We start from the raw sequence: 10,284 nt of genomic DNA, 5'->3' as shown, positions 1-10,284 counted from the left end.
AAAGCAAATGGCATGAAAAGACACACACACAGATTCGGCATTATTATCTGGTTAGAAACAACATACTCTTCAAACGCTGCACTGTTGATGACAAGCTATGGGTACTTTGCATTCCTGACGATTTTGTTAATAAGCTCATTTGGTACATTCATTTCAGCTATGCACATTTTGGTCCAAGAAAATGTTATCATATTCTTCGGACAACTTGTTATTTCAACAATATGGAAAAGAAAATCCGAAGAGTCTTGTCTATTTGTAAACTTTGTCAAAAGGCTAAACCCTCTACTATCTCACATCGTGCTCCGTTGTTTCCTATCATTCCTTCTAAATTAAAAGAATTTGCTGATGTTGATCTCTTGGGACCCCTTGTCAGAAAATCGAATGAATTTTCATACGTTCTATTAGCTGTTGAACTTACTTCAAAATTTGTTTCTTTCGCTCCGTTACGTAAAGCCACTGGGCAGTCTGTATCCAACGCCTTTGTTAAAAATTTCTTACGTGAAACGTTGCTAAGGTCATTTCAGATAATGGACCGCAATTCAGATCTGCTGTTTGGTCACGCATGCTTCGGAATCATAAAATCAAACCTGTTTTTATTTCACTTTACTCACCACATTGTAACCTGTCTAAAAGGTTTATGAAAGAAATCAACAAGCTTTGCAGGCTTTATTGTCACAGAAAGCATCAGCATTGGGACAGATATTTACACTTATTTCAAAACGTGATGAATGAAATGCCTCATGACTCCACTGCTTTACCACCTATTCTTGTACTGAAGAATGAAGAACCACCAAACAGAACCAGAGAGCTTGTACCTTTTCCGAATACATGTAAACTTCGACATACTTAATTTGCTATTAAAAATATAAACTCTGCTGCAGACAAAAGGAGAAAACTACACGGTAAAGCAAATGCAAAGAAACTATATATTGGTCAGAAAGTTCTCATTAAAGCTCATTCATTGTCACATAAGAAGAAACACTTGAATCACAAATTCTTTCTGGTTTACAATGGACCTTACAGAATCCGACGTATATCACATGATAATTGCATTAAAGTTCAAACTCTGCGTACTAGGAAGAGTAAAGGTTTACACCACATTTAACATGTAAAACCGTTTATTGAAAGATAATCTGCTCTTTAACTTTGTCTTTGCCATAAAACTTTTCGCTTCACATTTCTAGTATGCTTTGTCACACTTAGAAACTGTTAACATACAACAATGTTTTGAAGTCTTGAACCTATGGAACATATTTAGACAGTAATTAGGAATGCATTGTTATAGTGAGCAGACGACACAGTGTTATTATTTGTACATTCTTGCTTGTTAGTTGCTCGATTACACAACGAATATATGGCTTACATACATAGATCATATACTGCTAATGAGATTTTAATGCAGCATTTTGGTTTACTTGAAAAGATATTCTTTATTTGAAGTACATTCTGTGAGATTAAAGATGATTTAGTATTTGGTTTCTTTGACAGCTACACGATTATATCATGACGCTACTAATATGTGACACAATTTATATTGTTGCTTTTGCAGTGTACCTGTTTTATATTTGCACAGTTTTTCTGAATTCTTCTGTAAAGGAAAACATGTTTTAGTAGTAACTTTTGTGGTATAGCTACAATGAGACAGCATTTTTCGTCACACAACAATACATTACAGTATAGTACTTTCTTGATCACGATACTGTACGTAATAACTACGATATCTATACGCATAGCATTTCACTTCTGTTTATTACGAGGTTAGTACATTGACTTCTACAGAACTTTGCTTGTGGACGACGATAATTACTACATTTGGCTCATTTTTACCGTTAAGTAATGACAGAGATTATCTTACAACAAGACACACAGTTTAGCGCTGCAGTACACGTATATGTGTATATGAGTGATTAATTTTGTACTTAAAACATTCATTTTTAAAGATTTTTGAATTACAATGATACAAAGGTTTTCCGTGCTACATTTCATTCCACTGCTGTAATCTTTAAGACCTGAGGGCATAATTACATTAATCCTCAGGGGGGTACACACGTACTTTGTGTACCATGTGATTGGCAAGCACAAGGAGCCCTAGCTAATATGGTATTTGCTTATACAACTTTACACATCGGTACCATATTTCTGTAACACAGACTTACACAGCTATCTGATCATTTAACGGAGAGAGACAAACTTTTTTTTTTTTTTACTACGTCAGTGACACATGTTTATGCAATTACACAGTTGGATAACTTCACACTTATGAAATTGTATTTTGTCTGTACTTTGTGAACTGTTCATATTTTTTTTTGGAACCATTGTGATACTATGAGAGCTTTGAATGACGTATTTGGTATGGGATCATGATTTTTAAAGTACGTTTGAGGTAGATGACATTATTGAAATGTGCAGAGAATTTTTTTAGGTTTTGAAATTATTGCGGAGAGCTACGACGATTTTGAGATTTGGCTGAGGTGTTATGATGTTATTATTATGACGATGATGTGTATTACGCTGTTGAGGTATATTTATGATCAATAAGCTGATGCTATACGAGGAATTTGATTATGCTACATATTTATAATGATCAAATATTGAAGAAGTGTCGACGAATATGGATATGTGTAATAAGGTAAGGAATAATGAGTAGTGGTTATGGACTCTGATTTGTGAAAAAGGATGTTGGAAACCAAGAATCGTACTTTAAGAGTTATGAAATGTGTGTACAAGTGTGAATGTATCACAACACTGCTATTCATGAGATTTCGTTTCTACACATTTCTACTGTAATTTTTCGATCTGTAAAATTTTTTATATGAGACTGTCACTGTAGTGGAAATTGCTGTCGTAAATTTTTGGGTAAGAAAGCTAAGTGACCTTGATGTAATGCATTGTGGCGCCTAGCTGCGCCAGCCGCTTGGAGAAAAAGCCATTAGGTGGAGAAAAAAGAGGCCATTATCCTCGCTATTGACATTTCTTTGTAGAAAGCATCACAAATACGACACGCTCAAACTTGAAAACGTAGGATTACACTGTGGAGCTCTTAATTTATGATATTTACTGAAATGCCTAATGAAATGACGAGAAATATTTTATGTCTATACACTTGATTATGACAACTGTCTTTCTAGTTGAGAGATTTTTTTACTGCCTTATGAAATGTCATATGGCTAGTGAATGATGTTTCATGCCGTCCTTTGTACATATTTGCCTATTTTGTTTAATATCTAGTTTCTAACTGCACTGCAGCATTGGTTAATATAAAATTTAATAGATGTACTAATATTACTATTTTCTGTTTACAGAGCAAGTAACGAATAGTTTTATGATCTACTTTCTGAAAAAAAAAGGGAACACAGAAAGACATTTCCCTTCACAGGAATTGCATACATAATTTTTGTCAATGACTGGGTAACTTGTTTTGTAGAGTAAGTCAAGGTGATGATCTAGTGTTAAGATGTGACATAGTTATTAGACATTTCCTATCTTTACTGTAATATTTTTTCTGCTTGAGCTTTGTCATGTTTAGATATAAATTATAGCATTTGCTGCTGCCGCTTGCCAGGCATAGTGCTACTGAATTTCACTTTGTATTACTCTGTTAAGCTAGTTTTACTTCTGATTTTTTTCTTGTTTGCTGCACAGTGCCTTATATTAGTTGTAATATTGCAATTGCTTTGATAATTTAGATATACTGCTGCTTGCTTTGCCAATTTGCCTTTTTTTTGTCATTGCTGTTTGTGTTAATTGTTTTGTACTGCTGCATGGCCTCGTCCCTTAGTTTATGCATCTGAGCTCAGTAGATTTAATCTAGCTTAAGAGGAGGTAGGCCATATAAGAGAACGAGTTGCAATGAATTGGAAGAAATGCATTGAGAAGCTATATGAAAAAGATTTGGACCAAAATGAGTAGAGTACAATGGAGAATAATTATTTTTGAAGAGGATATGAAAAAACATTAGGGTTTAGGGACAAGAGGTATAGATAGGACTTTTTGGGAAAAATGATGAACGAAGGGAGATCTCCAAGAAGTAAAGAAAGTTTTGTTTGCAAAATACTGCAGTAAAACAAACCCTGTCCTTTCATTTTGAGTTATTCAGCTATGTGTTTATGTACGCTTGTGTATTTGTGTTCTTCCTGTCTTTATGTGTTTATCTGATAAGAATTATGTTGTAGAATTTTTTAATAATGTGTTATTTACTTTGTAAAGATGTTTAGACATTATTTATTCTGTTCCCTTTTAATGCTCATGTGTGAAATTAATGTTTCAAAACTATTCTCATTATTTTATTTATTTACTTATGTCATAATTCCTGTAACACTGATGTATATGTTTATTTCTATTCTTTTGTAAAGCCTGTATTACTACAAATATTATCTGTATTATTATGTTTTTAATGATGTTTTCTGTACCTTTGTTATTGTATTATCCTGTTATAAAATTGTAATTGACACCACTTCATCAAATTAAGTAACTTGTAAGCATTCATTTCACTGCACACATTTCTGTTGGTCATAGTATATGCACAACATGTGAAAAAAAGGTACTGTTAGTGCTTGCACGTGTGTTGATAATTCAGCAAGGGACTGGTTAACAGTATTTCTGGTTCTAAGGACATTCCAAAAAGTTTTGTGATTGCACAAGTGGTGGTTCATGGACTTGCTATATTGTCTGCAACACTCTTCAATGGTGATTGTGCACCTGCACAGTCGCAACAGATGGCTGCTGGTCGTCTCTACAAGGACTACAGTGGGTCTGCATCTTTGATGGCCCACCAATTTCACTATTTCTACAAGGACTGCAGTGGGTCTGCACCTCTGGTGGCTCACCAATACCATTATATCTACAAGGATTACAGTGGGTTAGCTCTGTTGTGGCCCATTACCTGTCTGTATGTCAAGACTCAGCAATGTCTTCCTGTTGGAAGGACAATACTACTTCTTCAAGACTGCGTGGAAATCACTACTTCCGTGTGCATTTTCTTTCACTGCTCAGACTTTGAGAAAAAAAAACACTGCAGTTTTAGTGTGATGAATGATCAGGACTGTCTTTACGGACTGTGAGAAAATTTTAGCTTTTGACCAACATTGTATCAATAAGTGTGTGCATTTGATTTATTTGTTATTGTAATTATAAAAATTTTTTCAAATCTGTATTGGTCACTGCCCAAAACAATTTGTAACATTTTTTGTGGGGAGCATGGGGGCTATGTAAGAAGGCTGTTTAGGTTTTTATGTTGGTAACGCCACGTAGTGCTCTGTATGAAAATCACTGGCTGTGCTGTGTGAAGTCTGTGGCTGGTTTGCATTGTTGGAATTTGATATTGTAGTGTTGGGCAGTTGGCTGTTAACAGCGCGTAGCGTTGCGCAGTTGGAGGTGAGCCGCCAGCAGTGGTGGATGTGGGGAATGAGATGGCGGAGTTTTGAGAGCGGATGATCTGGACATGTGTCCATCAGAGAGAGTAAATTTGTCAGACTGGATGTCATGAACTGATATATATATATTATGACTTTTGAACGCTATTAAGGTAAATACATTGTTTGTTCTCTATCAAAATCTTTCATTTGCTAACTATGCCTATCAGTAGTTGGTGCCTTCAGTAGTTAGAATCTTTTGTTTAGCTGGCAGTATCGGAGCTCGCTGTATCGCAGTATTACGAGTAACGAAGATTTTTGTGCGGTAAGTGATTTGTGAAACGTATAGGTTAATGTTAGTCAGGGCCATTCTTTTGTAGGGATTTTTGAAAGTCAGATTGCGTTGCGCTTAAAGTATTGTGTGTCAGTTTAGTGTTGATCAGAATAAGTAAAGACAGTAATGTCCAAGTACGTTCAGTTTTGCTCAGCTGTTTGAAAATCAAATAACGTAGAAGATTAGTAGCACAGTCATTCATAATTTTTCAAAGGGGACGTTTCAAAGTCGAGTGTGACGTAAGCGGAAAGAGGAGGATGACTTATTTGATGTTGGACACATTCCCTTCCTGCAATTTGCAAATTAATTTTAGTGTTGAGGTACTTGTTATATATTGTACATAACAGTTTCGGACTTTCAGTGAAATAAAGCAAACTTCTACACAACTCTGACGGTCTCCTAATTTCATTGAGTCATAAAAGTAGAGATTTATCAGCACAGTAATTCATTAATTTTTCTAAGGGGAAATTTCAATAATAATAATAAAATTAATTATGGTTCAAAGGTAGAATACAACAATAACAACAGCAATCAAAATCAACCTGTATCGAATGATAAACATCGTCACGGTGTTAACGAAAATGTAAGTAACCATTTTTAATCGTAAAAGCAGAACCGAAAACGGCAAAATAGTCCACATAAGAACAACCCGAAAAACATGTGGTCAGGACAAGGATACTTTCAACAGCCAGGCCTTAGTTGTTGGAATGTCCAACCAACATACGGTTCGCATTCACAGCCAATAAATTTTATGCACGTTATAACCATGCGGGATTATCCTTATCCACAACAGTGGAATCAATCAGTAACACCATCTCCCACTAACTACCAACAAAATGCAAAGTTAGTGGAGATGCCTACTGAGCAGGAACCGAATATATATATGATTAGATACCAGAATGGTAAGGACATTTGTGAAGAACTATATGAAGAGCCCACCATTTCGGACAATAAAAAAAAGGGTCGGGTGACTAGGGCCTCCCGTCAGGTAGACCGTTCGCCAGGTGCAAGCCTTTCGATTTGGCGCCACTTCGGCGACTTGGGCGTCGAATTTCGGACAATGAGAAGAAAGAAATAATTCAAGCAGGAATAACTGCAATTATAAGCAATGTGACCACGACTATACTTCTTGATACCGGAGTGAGTGTGTCAGTTATATGCAGTTCTATGTAGGGTCCTGCAGATTTGAAAATTACTGGTTTTGTCCGTTTCAAACTGCAAAGTTGTTGGTGCACTAGGACAGAAGGCTGAACAGGCATGTTACAGACTCAAGCCGAGATTCAAACGGAAATTGGAGCCATAGCATGCACATTCCTTTTAGTAGAGAATCGTTTGGTACTTTGACTAGATTTTATGCGGGAGAAGAAGGCAATAATAGACCACACCTATGGGACCTTCATCTTTAAATACCATCAGCAGCAGATGACTATGGAGCTCAACCATGAATTTTATGCAGCCCATTCGTTGATAAGGAATTGGATTTTTTCCTTCGATGTTTCGAAACTGCTGATGTTGGAGTATGAACAAATGAAATTCTGTCATACCCATCAGGACAATAATGCACTCACTTCCAAGACTATCAGTGACACTATCAAGGAGAAGGTAAATGAAGCAACAAACATTGAAGAATTTCAAGCTAAACAACTGACAGAGTTAGTATCTAAATACCCTGCAGTATTTGCAGATAATCCTGGTATCATGAAAGGAAATGTCTATGATACGCTGGTGTATCCACATAAGACCTATTGTGGAGCATCTTACTCAGTCCCCTGGACATAAAAGGAAGAGGTCATGAAAGAGATAAGGAAGAAGGTGGCCTGGGGTATAATTGAGACATCCATTTCCCCTTGTAGTAGTCCTTTGCTAGCATTAAGTAAAATAGATAAAAGTATTAGACTGGTTCTTGACACAGGGGACATTAACAAAATTTATGTGCCTGTGCAAACAAAATCTGAAAATCTAGACGAGCAGATCCAGAAGTTTTATGGCAAAAGATACTTAAGATCTTTAGATCCGAGATCGTCATTCTGGCAAATCATGTTGTCAAAGCACTCCAGACAATAAAGCAGGCTGCTGTGAGTGAGGCGTCTCTTACACTTTTGGTCATTATGGTTTGAAGAGTTCCTCAACAGCTGTATCAAATAGTACTTGATGAGTTGAGAAATGAAAACTGTCAAGTAGTGAAAAATGACAAAGAACCCAGAGAACATCCGGTACCTGAATTTGCATTGATCGCATATTACCTTTGTGGAAGGAAAGGTAGTGGTTTAGGAATACACGTTGAAGTAGTTTGAGAAATAAAGACACTAAGCCGAACTCAATATGGATGTGATATGTTCACCTGTCTGTTATTTCTTCTATAACTAAGTAAAAGGCCCCTCTGCTGTCTCTCTTCCTCTGTTAAAACGCATAAATATATCCCAAAAGCTAAAAAACGGCGACTGTAAAGGGAAAATGTTTTATGACTGACCCTACCATGGTTAATAATATTAAAGTTTTGTCTCCTTACAACTTGGGATACAGAAATGTACAGTTCTGCACATACAGACTGTCAGCCACGGATGACAGACGTTTGTCAAGATGAGATTTAGCCTTGAAGATAGTAAGTTCTCCTGCTTGCCAACTCTGCACTTCTACACAGAAGAAGCAAGCCAGTTCTACTGGCCTTTCGGTGACTAATGGTTGGAATCGAAACTATGGGCAACCCTTCTCCCAACTCGCATCTGTCAGCAAAGGCGAGCTGCACGCGCTTAGTACAATACTCGGGCGAGAGAGTTCCTAAGATTTTAGTCGTTAGGGGCGTCAACAGCTATATAGAGAGCAAAAGAACAACCAAACATATGGTAAGACAATGATAGGGGCGTCAAATCGATCAAAATTTTCCGATTTACTTACCGTATGGCATTACATGCGAACTGTGGTACTGGCGTAATAAACAGAAAGTGTAAAAAAATTACAACTTTTACAAACAACACAAACGTAAAAGGAATCATATGTCAACGTCAAGATTCAGTCAGTTCTGGCGCCAATATAGATGTCTCCAGAAAGTGAAATGACTACTCCATTTCTTTTATTCGAGCAAAGGACATTTGCTGTGAAGATAGTGGCTCAACTGACGGCCCATTTATGTTGTAAAACTGCTCAGGTTCCATGCTAGATGAACACCCGATTTAGTGCTGTCCACTGTTTTTCGTTTAATTTAGTTCCCAGAATGTTGAGGGTGTAGCTCTGGAACCTTTGTTTTAACAGTTAGTTAGTTTGTTTATTCAGGTCACATGTTCATTGATCACTTGATTTGTAAACGTCGTTTTGCAGTTGTTCAGGTAAGGGTAACGACTGTTGTCTGGACTTCAGATATCTGTGGTTCAGTTGTGGGACTAGAATCCCCGCGTTATTAACGTTTTTTGTAAATTCGCGTAGGAGAGCCTCTTTTCTATGCATCTCCGGAGGTAAGAAGATTGTAGACTTGATGGTTACAGAGATCAGTCTCGCGGTGGTGTTGGTTGTCTCTCAGCAGCTTGAAATGATAACTGTTGATCCATTCTGGAAAACAATGTTCGGCCACAGAAAATACTAGAGCGAGCGATGAGATGCGAAGTGTTTCAGCAGTTGTTCTCCAAGTAGTTATGCTGAGTTTCTGAATTACGTGATTCCGAGTTGCTATTTTTGCTGCGGTGTTCTCATGATGTTTTCAGTACGTAAGGGTGCATTTAAGACCCTGGTTACTTGGGTTGTTTGATATGATTCTCATCCACGGTGTACATGCACTTTTTCCTTTGCCACATTACTGTTAAGATAGAATATCGAGATCTCGGTTATAGTTGGATAAGGTTTAAGTCTCCATCTCTTGAACAGTGCAGTAAGGTCATTGTTCAGAACTACTTCTGTGATATCAAGAGATTTTTCGCTGATGGCTAAGGCTATACCATATATATATATATATATATATATATATATATATATGTAGCATTCCGTCTTCAGGCCATAAGTGGCCCATCACCATCCGACCGCCGTGTCATCCTTAGCTGAGGATGCAAATAGGAGGGACGTGTGGTCATCACGCCGCTCTCCCGGTCGTTATGACGGTTTTCTTTGACTGGAGCAGCTACTATTCGGTCGAGCAGCTCCTCAATTGGCATCACGAGGCTGAGTGCACCCCGAAAAATGGCAACAGCGCATGGCTGCCAGACGGTCACCCATCCAAGTACCGGCCACGCCTGACAGCGCTTAACGTCGGTGATCTGACGAGAACCGGTGTATCCACTGCGGCAAGGCCGTTGCCATAAGGTTATACCATAACCATAAAAAACTTTTTTTTCCTCCTTCGCTGGGATATCGGCTATGTACAGGTTGGACAGCAGCAGTTCAAGGAATGACCTTGTGGTAGTCCATTATTGATAATGCTGGTGTTGCTCGTATTTCCATCAAATATGACTTGAAAATATCTGTCACTAAATATATTCTGTGTTATGCGTACAAAGTAGCTGCAAAGCAGACAACCTTCCAGAAGGTGAAGTGTGAAAGTTCATACCATGAAAAAAAAGTCTACAAATTTGACAGCCGAGCTATCCTCCGGATCTCCTGGGATACGACACATGC

The 10,284-nt window shown here is 37.5% G+C and overlaps 1 pseudogene; it reads right to left on the bottom strand.

The window, feature by feature from the left end:
• Positions 1 to 9,850: 9,850 nt before the first annotated feature.
• LOC126420046 (5S ribosomal RNA) lies at positions 9,851 to 9,967 on the bottom strand (annotated as a pseudogene).
• Between the last annotated feature and the right edge of the window lie 317 nt (positions 9,968 to 10,284).

This window comes from Schistocerca serialis, chromosome 9 (genome assembly GCF_023864345.2).
Source record: "Schistocerca serialis cubense isolate TAMUIC-IGC-003099 chromosome 9, iqSchSeri2.2, whole genome shotgun sequence".
NCBI classification, from domain to species: Eukaryota; Metazoa; Arthropoda; class Insecta; order Orthoptera; family Acrididae; genus Schistocerca; species Schistocerca serialis.
This window is presented reverse-complemented; position numbering and strand designations above follow the sequence as displayed.